The 16,712-nt window shown below is 36.8% G+C and overlaps 1 protein-coding gene across 1 annotated transcript in view; it reads left to right on the top strand.

Moving 5' to 3' along the window:
• The first annotated feature begins 6,785 nt into the window (after positions 1–6,785).
• LOC123865794 overlaps positions 6,786–16,712 on the top strand; it is a 53,267-nt gene continuing 43,340 nt past the window's right edge. Inside the window, exon 1 of the mRNA XM_045907028.1 lies at positions 6,786–6,925. The gene's annotated coding sequence lies outside the window, so the exon portion shown is untranslated. The remainder of the gene's footprint in view (positions 6,926–16,712) is intronic.

The following is a 16,712-nucleotide window of genomic DNA, read 5'->3' as shown; positions in this document are numbered from 1 at the left end:
AGTAAATACTAATTCTTGTTATTATACCTTTGCTCTAAGGTAAAATAAAATATATCAAATCCACAAATCAATGTAATGATGTAATATATGAGTCCATAGACAGTAGAATTCTGAGTTCGTGATCATGGTCTCACTCTTCGATTAGCTGTATTGGTCTCACTTGGTCCTTAAAGGTCTCACTGACAAATTCTATGTTTTGTCAAGGGTTTTTTCTAGAGTGAACTAGGTTTGTCTGGTTTGATTTTTATTCCTTTAATGTAAGGATTTATCCATTGTCACTCTCTGATCCTGTATGGATGAAGGATTTGTATGTATGGGCACACGGGAGAGTAGAAAAAACGGCTTGTATACCATCAATATCTTCACATAATGAAATGTAAAGAACAAAGAAGAGAGTAGGTATTTCAACATATCATATGGTAGATGCTCTTGACGATTCAAAAGTACTTGTAAAAGTCTATTTAAATAAAAATATTTTGATTTTGAATTTGAAAATCAAGCCATTGCACCCCAAATCACGTTGATTTGACCCTGCAAAGTATTTTAGGGTTCTATAGGTACCTCAAGAGGAAAAAGGAACCCTTATAGGATCCTTATAGGATATTCGTCTTCTGCCTATTTACTCTTGTCTTAAGGGTACTCAAGTGATGGTAGCCCTATTTTGGTGTTAATCAACAGGTGTTAATTTTAATGGGAGTCTAATACCACTCAGGCCGCGGGGAACAGATTAGGTGGCGGTAGATTACAACGGATTACCTATAGTTTAAGCCGCGCTGGATGAAATTTGTATGAAGATTTAAACTTTCTGCAACCTTTTTTTACTGGCTTGCGCAAATCTTCTTGAGATATTCGACGTTTTGGGGGAAGTATGTGGGACTTCTGTCCATTATAATAAGAACTTCTCATCAAGATATTGCTTTGATTGCATGATATAGAATTGGCCTTGAAGCTATCATTATCACTATATATAACACTATATATTATCACTACCCATATAATGTTATGAATGCGAAAGTGTGTTTGTTTGTTGGTTTCTTGGTTTATCCTTCAATCACGTCGCAACGGAGCAACGAATTGACGTGATTTTTTCCACGGGTATTGTTGGAGAGTGGCATAGGCTACTTTTTATCCCGGAAAATCTAAGTTCCTACGGGATTTTTAAAATCATAAATCCACGCAGACCAATTGCGGCCCTCAGCAGATGGTAGTTCTATATCGTCAACAGACATAAAATTAAAGAACCTAAAACAGGTTATTTATGTCTGTTTGTTTGTTTGTCTGATTACACGTAGGTATTCGTACTTATAGCTAAAGGTATTTAAAATCTTCTCTTGAAAACAGCCGCAGGTGAGAAATAATAAAGAATCTAATAAATAGAGGCTTTCCAATGAAGATCCTGTGAGGAATTTTAAAAACGGGCGCTTTATCTGCCATTCCTGATGCGACCGCAGCGCGCGTGAAGCACTCCGGGTGAGGTTATGACAGCGAGCGGAGCGGGGGCGGACGCGACAGCAAGCAGAAGTGAATTATTCACAAAAACCAGTCAAGTACGTGTTGGCCTTGCATACGAATGATTCTGTATGGTCGTACATGTATACTATGTACTCTTTAATTTTCATTAATTTGCATGGTACCCATTTTGAAATTGGCCATCTTTTCGACCTCTCCGGCCCCATATACGCTGTGAGCTTACAAGTGGGAGATCTAGGGCTCAATTTCAAAATTAGTTCAGGTCTGATCTTATAGGTGGTTCCATTTTATTACCAACTTACACCACTTTAGTAGTTACTACACTACTACCAAAGAGTAAGGACTTTCCGCTATGCGATTTAGTATTTAGGCATTAGCTAACAAAGAAATCCGCTTACCTGGGGATTTACCAATAAACCTAATAATATTCGTCACTAGACCATCTACCAAGTTTGCAGCCAAGAGAATTTCTTTGAGTTAGTTTGATTCAAGTCACCCTAGATAAATAAATATAAACGGTCAGGGCGAGTTGGACTCTCACACGAAGGGTTCCGTACCATCGTATAAGAAATAACACTTTTTAATTTTCATGGCGGTCCTTTGAAATGTTTATTATAAGTTGTAATAGTGGCAATAGAAATACACAAAGGTACTGTGAAAATTTTAAATTTTAAATTTCTCTAGCTATTACAGTTCACGAGACACAGCTTGCTAACAGACAGACGGATAGCAAAGTCTAAGTAATAGGGTCCCGTTAGCACCCATCGGGTACGGAACGCTAATAAAAACGCTTCGCTTATGAATGTGCACAGCTCAGCTCAAATTCCGATCGCCTATCGCCGCGCCAATATTGCGGGCATCCGCGAAATCGACAGCGGCGAGACAACTATTTCATAAGGCGTATAATTGAAATATCCGCAAATGCCCCTCGATCCTAATGGCGGGTGAAAGGTGAGAGCACACTGGGCTGGGAATAATGATACCTAGACGTACCTACATAATATTTCAGTATTCATTCGAGACACTGCCACGACATGAGTACACGGCAGCTGTTAATAAGACGTTGGCTAAACCGTAGGTTTTTTTGATGAGGTGTAGTGTACATAGATACCATAGCTAACAGGAGGTACCTTGCAGGTACTTAGTTGATATTATGGCATTCGTTAAGTAGGCTCTACACTCGCGAAAGCCCGCGACAACTGCGAATCACGAGTGTAGATGTTGTTCACGCCTTCGCGTACGCGCTTCGCGCCTTTCCCCGATCAGTGTCGGTTTTTGGTCCGCGACAAAGGGTTTGCGACGCGAACGTGAACGCATCGTCAACGTCACGAACAAAACTTGCGAGTGTGGAGGGACACAGTTCACGCGTGGATCGCGGCAATTCATACGGCGCGACTTTACATGCGAGTGTAAAGCCGGCTTTACATGCATGATCTAATCCGCGATCTGCGATCAAATTGACCGCCAGTCTATTTCTTACGAGGTATCTGCATCGAGATCATTGATTTTTAATGTGATTTTGATGGATCGCATATAACACGTGAACTGGGGCGTCTCTGACAGCTGACTGCGTTAATCATAGTTTAAGTATTATGCTCAAAACTTAATAATAGTTCCACTCCAATATGCGTTCTCCTTAACGTAGAGTTCTAGGTGGAGTAGACAATACCCGCATTTAATGAGCAGGTAGGTCATCGAGACTATATATAAATGGAGAAGCCGAATTTGTTCGATTTCGATCAGGTGTCAACATCCTTAAATATAGCAGGTCTATTCCCGATAACCATCAATCATTATTACAATCACAATTGTTATGATTGGCTGAATTTATGGGATTCTTGTTGCAAATGCATTGTAGCCTTGGATGAATTAAACACATCCAAGATTGTATCCAATAGTGAGCGAGAGTCAACTAACGTGAATACTAGTGAATAGGCAACTTCTAGGCAAGCGCGCTCCATCTTAGGCTGCATCATCACTTGCTAGCAGGTCTGATGGCAGCCAAGCGCTAGTCTATATAATAAAAATACTCGTAAAATAATCAGAGGTTATTGCCATCGTGACAACTGACATTGTAGCTGTCATTGTCTACCAGTAGCACCTAGTACTCGATTGTAGTAGAACAACAATTACGATTGTACTAATGATTGTTGCAGGTTTCGGGAATCGACCTGCTGATGTCAAGGTCATTGCGAGACATCACTGCCTTATAATAATAATAGTAATTCTTCTTTTTCTTTCCTTTCTTTCTTTGGTCCTTTCCATACCTACTTGAAACGTTGTCCGTCAGTTGTAGGATGGTTGTAGGTCCCATATACCCTCCCCCAGGTGGCTGGCTGGCTGGCTGGTTGGTCTACGGCTGGCTGGCTGGCTTCCGGGGAGGGATGCGTAAATGCATTCGCATAAAAAAAATATGGTTGTAGGTGAGATTGTCGATGTCGCCTCCGCTAGATCTCTCCAGCCAGTCGGGCTTACTCCAAAATCCGAGTTAGTTCAAAATTGCGAGGAGTTCGAGGAGTGTAGCTAGAAAGTCAATGTTTCCTATCTAGGTGCCTCTAGAGTAATAAATAACAACTCTCTGGCGCAGGTGTGCAAGTCGAGCGGTACGCAATCTGAAGATGATTATCACTTCTCGCTATACCGCGATTGATTTCGCAATTTAATTTAAATGAGATTCAAGACAAATTTAAATTAATTCGGGATCTTGTACCTACTCCATCTACTAGTAAATTATTCAATTTAATACCTCCATGAAACCATATTGTACCTTTAAGCACATCATAATGAATCTGAAGTTCTCAAGAATAGTCGACTATAATTCTAGGCTCTAGATCATAGTCTTCAGAACTTTCAGTTCTAGGTGGCCTGTTTATTACACGATTGCTCAAAAAAGGAGTGTAATTTAAAAAGATTATATCATAAGTTTCGTAAGAAACAAAAATTACTTTTGTAAGAAAATTCTACAGCCAATTTTAGACTTTCCACTTTAAAAATCTCATGAAAGTTTGCTTCTGCATACAGCATAATATTATACAATTACAAGTGTAAATTAAAAAACAGCCCCGACAAGTGAAGGTTAAAGTAACTAGAAAAGAGCTGATAACTTTCTAACGGCTGAAATGATTTTCTTGGATTATAGCTAAGAACACTCTCGATCAAGCCACCTTTCAAACAAAAAAACTAAATTAAAATCGGTTCATTAGTTTAGGAACTACGATGCCACAGATAGATACACAGATACACACGTCAAACTTATAACACCCCCCTTTTTGGGTCGGGGGTTAAAAATGATAAATACGCGTGGATTTGACTCGTAGCTCGCTCTAGCAATGCGCGGTACTTCAATTACTATACCGACATAATCAAGGCATACCTAATATTGTAAATTGACTAGGTATTTGAAAATAGCAACCGCCGAGTTTCTTAATCGGCGGAGAGTTTCGAACGGAAGGGCATTTTGAGCCAGTGGCTTTGTGATCTTAAGCGATTTTAGTAGAAGAATATGGGAAAAAATATTGGGTATATAGGTACTGCCCAATACAAAAAGCTTTGATGAATAAAAGTTTTTTGGTTGAAAAACTTTAATGAAGATGTGAAGAAAATAGATAAATAACTTTAGCTAATAATAATAATTATATGAATAAGAGAAAACTTTTCAAATTAAAAGTATTTCGCAGCGGTGTCATGTTAATATCTCGGATCCACAAACGCGTTAAAATCTCGTTAAGTCGTCAAGTGAGTTATCACGGCACTTATCGTGATGAGGCTGTGTTGTAAGTACATTTCTCTAAGTTCCTATATTTAAATATCGTTAAATAAATAAAAAACCAGCCAAGCGCGAGTCTGGCCTCGCTCTCTCACGGTTCCGTACATACCTAATTATGAAAATCATGTTTTGGGTGTATGAAATATTTCTTTTCTGAGCTAGAATAATAAATAAAATTGGTACTAATAAATAAAATTGGAGTGTCTGTCTGTAATTTCGAAATAACTACCACATATTAAGGTCATATGGTTATTTGAACGATACCATAACTGAATCACACGTTTTTAAAATTTTTGTCTGTCTGTCTGTCTGTCTGTTTGAAAAGGCTAATCTTCGGAACGGCTGAACCGATTTTAACAGGATTTTCACATACAAGTAGAGGATTGACCAGGGTGTAACATAGGCTACTTTTTTAACCGACTTTCAAGAAAGGAGTTGTGTTTTTATACCTATGTACACCGAAATCTCCGAGATTTCTGAACCGATTTGCGTCATTTCTTTTTTAATCGATAGAGGAACTTTGCGACTTTGTTTCATAAAAAATTTGGATTCCAACTCCTCAATCCTGATGCTGCAGGGGATCTGACCAATCCACGCGGGCGAAGCTGCGGGTATCAGCTAGTATAGGAATAAACCGTGAGAGAAGAACCCAAAAATGTTTCGTTTGTTTTGGTCACAGCTTATAAACTATTTTATAAATCCTTATTTTCAGTATTTTTTGTTTGAATACAGTATAATATGGTACTTATTATACCGAATTATCATATTCCTAACTAGTTTATTTAGTTTTGAGATAGCCCCCATCACAAAAATGGTCTAAAACTGTACGAGTTAGAGATCTGTGAGAGACAGACAGACAGACAGCAGACTGGATTAATAGGGCTCCGTTTTTACCCATTGGGTACGGAACCCTAAAAATCTGGTTCAACATTATAATAATTGAAATCACTACCCATATTATCAATGCGAAAGAGTTTTTGTTTGAAAAAAATACTTAAGTACCAATTTCTTTTTTCTCTTTACCATTTGCAGGTTACACCAACCCCTTTCCATGCAATATATCGCTAACATATAAGGCACTAAGTGATAAGACAGATATCGCCTTGACATCATATAATTCTGTAATATAGAATAATATATACATTCTGTTATGTGTAATACAAAGTTTTTAACCCCGACCCAAAAAGAGGGGTGTTATAAGTTTGACGTGTGTATCTGTGTATCTGTCTGTGGCATCGTAGCTCCTAAACTAGAACCGATTTTAATTTAGTTTTTTTGTTTGAAAGGTGGCTTGATCGAGAGTGTTCTTAGCTATAATCCAAGAAAATCGGTTCAGCCGCTTGAAAGTTATCAGCTCTTTTCTAGTTACTGTAACCTTCACTTGTCGAGGGTGTTATAAATTTTATAGCTTTTTACTTTACCAATAGTGACAGCGCGGTAAAAGCTTGACATTGAAAACTTGTATCCTGAAACCTATGATACCGTATCATCTCTCCGCAAGGGAGACTTCATATTCAGTCAGTCCTACGCCACTTCAGTCCCACGCTATGCTCCACGCGAGACGCACGCTGGCGTCTCGTCGTAACCTGAAACTTTTCAGTATATCGATGTACTCCTATTAAAAAATAAAGTGGAGGAACTTTTGTATCGTGGTTTAATTTAGTTTTAATTAAATGGAATCGTTTGAAGGTAAGAAAAAAGTATTAATTGTTTTTAGCCTGTGACTATACTCGCGTTTCTGTAAAAAGTGTAATAAAATTGAATTCCCATAGAAAAAAGAAATTAAAGTTGTATTAGGTGTATAATAATAATTAATCTATATGCCTTTTATTGTATATTATATGTATATTTAGGATTTAAATTAGTTGGTACATTGGTATAATTATTATTAATTACTATTTATTTAATTGATTTTGAATTTTTTTCTTTTAATTCAATTATGTAATTTGATATATTTAATTATTTTTGAAGACCTTTAAAGTGCATTAGTTACGTACTTTTCATCACCAGTTAGCTGAAGGTCTCAGATTTTTATGCTGTTTAATTGAAAGGACTAGACCAATAATTATTATTATCTATGACTTAGACTATAAAGTAACTTACATAAAAACAAATGAACAATAAGAAGATATACCTAGGTGCCTAGGATATTTCTAGGTACCTACTGGTGTTCTCTGTGTATTTCTGCAGGCCATTTTTAATTCCACTAATTATATCATTTAGGACTATGGTCAATGACTTTATGGTTAAGGTTCTACCATCAAATAAGTTCGAAAAATGCATGTGTTTATCTAAACTTAAATTGAAGCACTTACCTAGTTGATTTTGTCCTCAGTTTCAGATTCAGTTATGACAAGCAATCGATTGCTTACTAAAATTTCAGTATATTGTACCTGTTGTGGTATCATTAATCTACCACCTATTTCAGAATGCTTATTTTTACCAGAAACTAAAAGAAAAGAAAGCAACGGTGTTTTTTTTTCAAAGCACATTTTTTTCTTTTTGTCGATTTAATAAAGGTAAAACTACGTAGGTGAAAGAATGCAGATTATAATTCCGTTTGCAATTTTTTCAACTTATTCCACGAAACTACTTAGGCTAAGTTAACAGTACCTAGGTACTAACAAAACTTTCTCCATCTTCAAAGCGTAAACAAAATATTTTAATCAAAAATAAGATGGACTTGAACCTCGAAGTTCAACCTTTGCTCGCATCTTTTAAATAAGTTAAATGAACCTCTACTTTCCAGGAGATAGAAAAAACTTATTGTAAAAAAGTTTTTCAAAAACAACGGTGTAATACTTACTTGCAATAATGTTTTTTTAAGATACCAAATTATAAAAATGACTGAACACGTAAATTTTTATAATTTTATAAAAGAATATTGGCCATGCTAATCATGACTAACACTCCCCTTTCCCCTCCAATTAAGCGTAAAGCTTGTGTACGGAGTGGGTATGACAATAGTGCAACGGGTGGGGTTTGAACCTCCGACCTTTCGGTTTTCAGTCCGCTCCTATAACCGTTGAACTATTGAGGCTTACTCCCAATATTCTCATAAATGCATTAATTGTTTTCGAATCTAGAAAAGCTTTATTCTTCAAAACTTACAAATTGAGCTCACTTGATTTCCTGAACGCTTGCATTATTTCAGTAAGCTCCGTTTCTCTTTTGAGTTGAAATTTTAAATTGAAGTTAAAATTTTAACATTAAAATGTTAACAATAAAATGAAATCTTAGCGACCAGACCTTGTATTTATACATACAATTTATATATACAAGGTCTGGTTGCAAATTTTCTGTAGGGTTTCATTTTTCGCGCCTATTCGGAACCCCCAGAAAAATCTATCATACGTGATGCCGCCCCGTCCTCCGACGGTCTTACCTGTACTGGAATTCGTAGTCAAAATAGGGGCTTCTTCAGCAGACCATTCGGACGACGTGGTTCATATTCAACCTTTGCAATACATTACAGTTGAATATGATACAATATACCAGTGGTAAATTATTTTGGCGATTCAAAAGCACTTGTAAAAGTCTACTTGAATAAAAATCTATTCTATTCTATTCTACCGTCTCAATGGTTCCCTAAAGAAGCCCATATCTTGACTATGAATTCCAGTGGTAGCCCTTACCCGGTACCCCTTCAGTTGTATACACGGCATCGTGTCAGAACGGTAAATCGCTTGGCGGCACGGCTTTGCCGGTAGGGTGGTAACTAGCCACGGCCAAAGCCTCCCACCGGAATACGAATATTTAGCTGTAACTATAGCGTCTGTACGTCACTGAAGATTTACTGAAAATGATTTAATCGGGAATCGAATCGCGTTTCGGCTAAAGCCTCTCAGGCTTAATAAAACTAGCCTCAGGTTAGTTAAAAAAGGTAAGAAAGTAGATAGATTCTTCAATTTCCCGACGGTTTCATGAATAGTCAACGTTGGATAAATACTTAGAAGGATTTCAAATAAAAAGAACCAATGAAAGTAGCCCTTAAATGACAGTTTTAAAATGCAAATCTTTTTCACCTAATGTTACTTAAAATCACAATGCGCTTTAATTAAAATGGATAAAAAAGTAAATATGTAGTTTTAAAATTACAGGGGCTCAAAGATTTGTATGAATTTTTTTAAGACCGCGTAACTTTGAAACCGAATATTTTAACAGAAATCTGGAAAACCACAGACATAGATATTAGTTTCTAGAATATGTCTGCAAGAAATTTCATGGACTTTGGTTGCTTAATATTCAAATGAAATTGGAACTACGATTGTATGAAACGAGTGACGGAGAGAGCCCTCTTAACTGGACAAAATAAAATTATAAAATTATTAACATGGACTACATGTTAGCTGTGTGAAGTTAATTTTACCGAATAGTTACAGATATTAAAATATCCATACTAATATCTTGGGTAAGCAAAAGCTCGTCACTTTATAGGCATATTACCTAGACTTAGGTAAGTCTTACATAGGGATTCTTCCTTTCATAGATTAAAGCAACGCTACGGCCCCCCTTATATGTTTTTTACAATGGTAGAGGAAGGGCGCTGCTAAATAAGCCGCTACTTTGATGCACTGCCTACTGCGATATTATACTGTTGTCTTTTACTTGCTTGCAAAAAGTCATCACGTGAAGATCTGTTTGTCTCCTTTGAAATGAAAAGCTTTGAGTAGTTATATACCTAGTTCTATTTTTATCTATAAGTTCTAAGTTACGCTATACACTTCTGCTCACTGAAATTGTATTAACTTAGGCAAAGGATAAGTGTCTTTTCAGGGGTTAGGTATAGGCAAAATAAAGGTACCTACTTATTCGGATGCGTAATTCAACGCATTTGTTGGCGAAATAATTCCCGAGTTTTCATCATATCAAAGTATTTTCTACTGGATGCAATACAATAGTATTACGTCAATCCCTTGTATTGTTGCTACGTGATTGAAGGATAACTCCACAATCAAACAGTCATCTATAATGTGGATAGTATATTATCCTATACAATAAGGGTAACAATCAGAATAAATAAACATAATATTATTTGTACCTTAGTATTGAAAATATTGCAATAAAACTTAAAGCCTTATCTAATTACTGTACAAATTATGCCCACGTGGAATGGTGCCAAGAATACTGGCTGCATTTCCGCGCTGAACAGCCAGGCTGATCCGTTGCGCAAAAGGTTATCCAACCTTTCTATTACAAGATGAGGCTATGAATCGCTGTGAAGTGTCTCAATTTTTTTTTTAATTAGATTTGACGTTGTCTGTCTGTGTCCTGCCTACTTATTAAAAAATTTCAGTACCTACTAGCCTTAATTTTCTATAGAGTAAACAGGAAGGAAGGTTGAGAGCACAGGTTGTGAGAGATCCTTCATTGAATGTGTAGAGAGAGATACAAGGAAAACTTCCGGTGCAAGCAAGTGGAAAATAATAAACTTCAATAAGACAACAAGTCGGAAAGTCTCTTATATCTCAAGGCCGCTCGGAGTGAGCGGCCTTGGCAAATAGAATTGGACTTTATTTATCCTTGATATAATGCAGAAATAAGAAAAGTACTTGAGAACTCAATAACTGGATGCACTCAGATCGCATTAGCGGACGGTAAACTTATTATTACAGACTCCAAGGTTCCAATATTCCAAGGCTCAGGCTTCGAATGACAGATCACTTTTCCTACTGTTTTTTAAGTTCAATCTGGGTAATTATTTAACTAGACTTTGATACATCTCTATTGCAAGGTGACTCCAAGATGAGAAAGAACACACCGCCGAGTGACGTTTCAGTATGGTACTGAATAAATTCTACAAGGTTTCGTTTGCGTTCGTCGTTCGCAACTACAAATAAATTAATAATTCTTTATTTGGGCTAGATAAAGCCATACCTAGGGGTATAAAACGAACCAAATAATCGGACACACATCTGTGACGCAAAAAATCCCAAAAAGGGTATGATCAACTTCACCAAATACAATATGTATTGTATGTAAGTGTGCTAGCTCCACAATACGACGTTAACAACGCTGACAGATTTACCTACTAGTGAACAGATATATTCACCTATTTAGTTACTTGCATAAGCATTGGGGATATTAATTGTTTCAACTAATAAATAAACATTCACTGCTGTAGATAGGTCCTTGTGTGCAATGGCTTTTAGCGAATCGCTGAAATCATATGTAGATATATCTAATGACGGCATGGCGGCTCTCAAAACGGAATTTGTCGGCTCAAGGCCTCCGTTTAAGCATCTTAAGACCCAAACAAGTCCGTCATTCGAGCTACAAGACTATCATTACCTTACCATCAAGTGAGATCATTTTACCGGCAAAGGCAAGGCAATACGACCCAGCAATTTATTGTTCCAGTACGACGCTTCGTATTAAGCAATTAGGGGTTAAACTACCCTTTCATGTTACGCTCATTTCCATATACTGCCAGCCTCGATAAAAAAGCACATGAAGAAACATCTTAAATATCAGTAAAAACCTGTTTATAACCTTTCAATATCCGTCGAGGTTCCAATTTCCGCCACCCAATTATCTTTTTCTTGTCTTTTACAGACTTTAATGCTACATGATTTGACAAGGTTAATCTTAAAAGGTAAAATTGCTGAAAAAAGTTTGAAGCTATTTGATGAACGGTTGAAATTGATGTCAGTAAATTATTAATGGTTGATTTTGATAGCATAGAATTTTTGTTGTGCTTTATACTACTTAGGTAATAATTTTTTTAATGTAATTTCTGATGCTAAGATGACCTACTTTGTACCTTGTCTTCAAGCTAAGCTGGCGGGTTCGGAGATTCGGATATAATTCTACTAAGGAGGTTCTTCTTTTCGTCACTCTCCTCTACTAGAGATTGGACGTCATCCCGTCGTATAATTTACAATGTCCTATCCTTAGCCAGACAATAAAGTGGTGCTACGTTGACTATCCTGGTCCATATTCGTTCCTACGTCACTAAGACAATGTTTTTATAATGACGCCTCCCTTACCCCAATTGTGATAAATATTATGATGATCTGAAGCAGATGGTACCAGTCCATGTTTGAATACGACACGTTCCAGATAACTAGATCTATTAGATTAGCGTATAAATAGAAAATTTTAAACCAGCTCTTAGTGAATTCTGAGAGATTACCATTCGATCAGCGCAGTTGTTGTTACTGGCAATGTGTTACTGCGCTCTAAATTCTGGAACACACTGAGTTATATTATAGCCAAGATTATTCTCCGGAAATACATCAAGACTTGGCGAACGACTTAAGGGTCCGTGTAGCGTGTACTCTTAGTACTGTGCTAGTCTTATCTCATACATTAGGTTCTAAAGTGTCTCAAGCTCGTACACATATAAATGGCTTAAGCGATATTCCCAGTAGAGATTTTGCTATATGTGTCAGTGTACTTACTAGATAGCCTGTGGTTTCTTCCATCTAGTGTGTATATGTATAATGTAGGTATTTTCTCACAAGTCCATGTATAATGAAGTGGAATGAACAGATGAATCTCTATCATTCTAACTTTGAAGGATATTTCGCTATTTACGTAAGTTGTACCAACCGACTTATTTCTTAGAAACAGTAAGTAGTTAACTACGTCTTTCCATGACCTATTTTATAATGTATTTTTCCTTAACTGACTTTAAAAGTAAACAACTAACTTCTCGCTGAAATACGTTTAAAGAGGTGGTAGTCCATCTGGACCTTGTTGCCGTGGACGACAAGTGAAAAACTAACTCTAGAAGGTTTAAATCACCGGACAAACTGCGTCATTTACGCGTTTCTACGTGAAGGTTTCTGCAATTTGTTTATCTTTTAAATCAGCTAAGAGTAATCTCTCTAATAATTATAAGTAAGATGCTAGGTATAGTATAATCATAACAAGGACGGACGGCTTAGGTATCTGTGCTCTCAGACGTCTTTCTATGAAAAGGTCCTTTACGAACATGATCTCTACCTTCAGAGGAATTAATAAAACGCTAATTTCTTCGCTAAATACAGCGTGGAAATTGGATATCTCTTACTTTTTGTGAATATTTTTGTCTGCGGACACTTAGCTCATTCATCATCGTGATCAACCCATCGCCGGCCCACTACTGCACAGCACAGGTCTCCTCTCAGAATCAGAAGGGCTTAGGCCATAGTCTGCCATGCTGGCCCAGTGCGGATTGGCAGACTTCAGTATTAAGGAGTTGATGTAATGAGTCCACAAAAAATAGCATATAAGCATGACACCAGTGTCACTTATAATTTTGATTATTGCTAAACGCAAAGCTTTATTTAAAAATATAACCAATATGGCTACTTTTGTTTTCATTGTGTTCAAGTGTAAATTAAAAATTTATAACCCTCCCCGACAAGTGAAGGTTACAGTAACTAGAAAAGTACTGATAACTTTCAAACGGCTGAAACGATTTTCTTGGATTATAGCTAAGAACACTCTCGATCAAGCCACCTTTCAAACAAAAAAAACTAAATTAAAATCGGTTCATTAGTTTAGGAGCTACGATGCCACAGACAGATACACAGATACACACGTCAATCTTATAACACCCCCCTTTTTGGGTCGGGGGTTAAAAATGTTTTATATTGATGTCGCCATAAAGTATCCGCGAGGCCACCTCAACTTTTCAGTAATATGCCTTATCGCCCCATCTTGCATAAACTAAGGTCAAACTGCTAAGACAGAGTCTTAGGGAAGGAAATTGCACGCTCATAAATACGTTGTCACGTAATTTTAAAACGTTTTCACCGAACACGGGTAGTAAAACCATTCAGGCAGTAGGGTTCTCTTCATTACAGGTGGGGACGTTTGATTTATCATTATGACGATTACCGGGGAGTAGGGGCACCATGTCGTAGCGCTTCTAACAAGGGTTAGTGTAAGTGACCTGAATTTCAATTTAGAAGTTACTGTAACTATCCAAAATATACATACATATATCTGGATGGATTTAAAGTTAATGTGTAGACATTTGATAAAGGTTGACAGTAGCATGATACTTTTCTACATTCGGCCTAAGTATGCGAATCTAGACCGTCCAACTGATCCGTGGGTTTACGTTTTATGAATTTTAAATTAATTAATGATCGCCCTTTATCTGTACATACGAGTATCAATCTATACTTGAGTGAAAGCTGCGAAATTTCAGCGTTTATTAAAAAATCCTTAAAAATTATGCATTATGTAGAGTCAAAACTTTTGTGGACGAATATGGATCAACGATTTATTCTAAAAATATCAATATGTTGCTATCAATCAATAATGCGAATAAGTAAAATTAAAATGATTAGACATGGTCTAGATTCGTAAGCGCTGCTTATTCCGCAATATCATTTACCAGATGTAATGCAATTACACATGTCTTTTATGGTCTATAAAATAAAAAAGATCCAATGTAAGCATATTGCAATAAAGACATCTTATTTTTTGCTTTTTAAGATTTTTTGCTTTGTGATATACCGATTTTCGATTGTTTCTCGATCATATACCGTGATCATTGTGCTGATTCTATAATTTTAGTTAGTAGTTTAGTTTTAGTAATTATAGTTTGTGACAGATCGAGATGGCAATCAGGGTATGAAATGAGTCGTGCAGGGGAGACGCCTGGCACACCCGTGCTGTCGTATTTTTAGTTTTGCAAGAACCCGTATTGACTGCATTTATCGATTTCGTTGTTGCTTGTAGGCAGTTTTGTGGATCCTACCAACAGAAATATCGATATCGATTACCCAGTATGTGATGTCACCGAGCTAGAAAATTGCCATCTCGACCTGTCGCGAAAAATATACATTGTTAGGACTTATCCATGAGTAGTAAGGTATTTGGTCACCCTACTGCGGGTAATAAAATTAGTGTCGGAGTCAAGGGCGATATTAACACCTCGTGCGTCGTTCACAGCAAGGACGCCATGGTAAAGTGAATTACGAATCCCTGATTATGAATGCCAAATACTCTAAAATAGCTCACCTAGCAAAATAAAGGTAATCACATACGAACAGACAACTCGCAAGAGCCGTAAGACGCCAAAGGTTTGCCATAGGCACCACAGCCGCAAGCCCAGAGTCAGGGCTCAGATAGGTATATAATTATAATATAACTCTGAATCTGATCCATACATTCAACCTTTATCCATTTCTACTTGTGTAATTAGGTCACGGTCAGAGTAATAAATGCGGTTAGTATTAATATGATATTATGCATTTGGTTAAAATTATTAACTATTTGTATTGGAAAACTAGACATTTTTGCCGCTTGTATCCATAACAAGTAGGTATTATAAATGCAAAAGGTACCTACCTATCTGCCGACGGACAAATGCTACTTTTTGTGCCGGAAAATCAAACAGTTCCCACGGGACTTTTAAAGGCTCATCCGTTTTACTAATTTTAATTAGACTAGGTATTAATTAATAGAATTATAAAAAAATACTGGCGACCCGTCCCGGCTTGGCACGGGTGCAATGTACCTGCCTGGTATAATGTGGTGCCAGTTTAGTTATTTTGATATGCATAACTATTTCAAGAGAAAGACGGCATTTTCGATGAAAGCTCTCAGTAGGCTTGATTTCTTCCACGTCTTGAACAATTAGCATCAATTTCAACAAATTAACGCAAAACAATATTAAACTAATATACGAATAAACCTTCCTCTTTAATCACTCTATCTATTGTTGAAAACAGTATTACAATCCGTTGCGTAGTTTAAAAGATTTAAGTGTAGGTATGTACATACGGGCAGACGGCGGGAAGCAACTTTATTTATACTATGTAGAGATTAAAGAACACAATATGCATGGATAAAAGATTCCGACGAATTGAGAACCTCCTCCTTTTTTCGAAGTCGGTTAAAAATTGACTGACATGTCAACGCACAATTCAACCCATGTATGTGGTCTTGAGATTTTCTCTATAACCAAATCTCTTCCTTCCACAGATATCAACTGCAAATTAATTCAAAGTCTCAATCAACAAAAATCTCTAGAAAACAATATCTTGACGAAATTAATCAACACTGCTTAAAATCAACATTTGATTGCTGTCCGGAACGTCGTCGCTGCGGAGTTTGTTTGGAGAATTTTTAATTAAAGTTCTCTTTGCTTCGACTAGAGAGATACGAGAAATCATTTTGTATTCGAATTACACTCTACCAGGTAATAGTCACAGCAAGCAACGCTACCTATGCACCAAGAATGTATGAGGATTCATAGAGTAGAATAGAGAAATGAAGATACATAGACACGTGGAGAAAAACAGGCTTGAAGTAGAAAACAAAATTGACGAGATCTCACGGCGTATCATATTATGTCCAAGAACTAATAGACGTTGGATGGGAGTTCTACGGTGCTCGAATAACAAAAATGTTAAAAGTTACGTAATATTTACTACATTTTCAAAAAATGTGTTATCAGACCAAATCTCGTCAGCTAGATCCGATTTTTGACGAAAAAAATTACAGCATATGACTAGCACATACTAATAGC

Source organism: Maniola jurtina, chromosome 5 (genome assembly GCF_905333055.1).
Source record: "Maniola jurtina chromosome 5, ilManJurt1.1, whole genome shotgun sequence".
NCBI classification, from domain to species: domain Eukaryota; kingdom Metazoa; phylum Arthropoda; class Insecta; order Lepidoptera; family Nymphalidae; genus Maniola; species Maniola jurtina.
The sequence above is the reverse complement of the archived record's forward strand: the minus strand, read 5'-3'. Positions and strand labels throughout refer to the sequence as shown.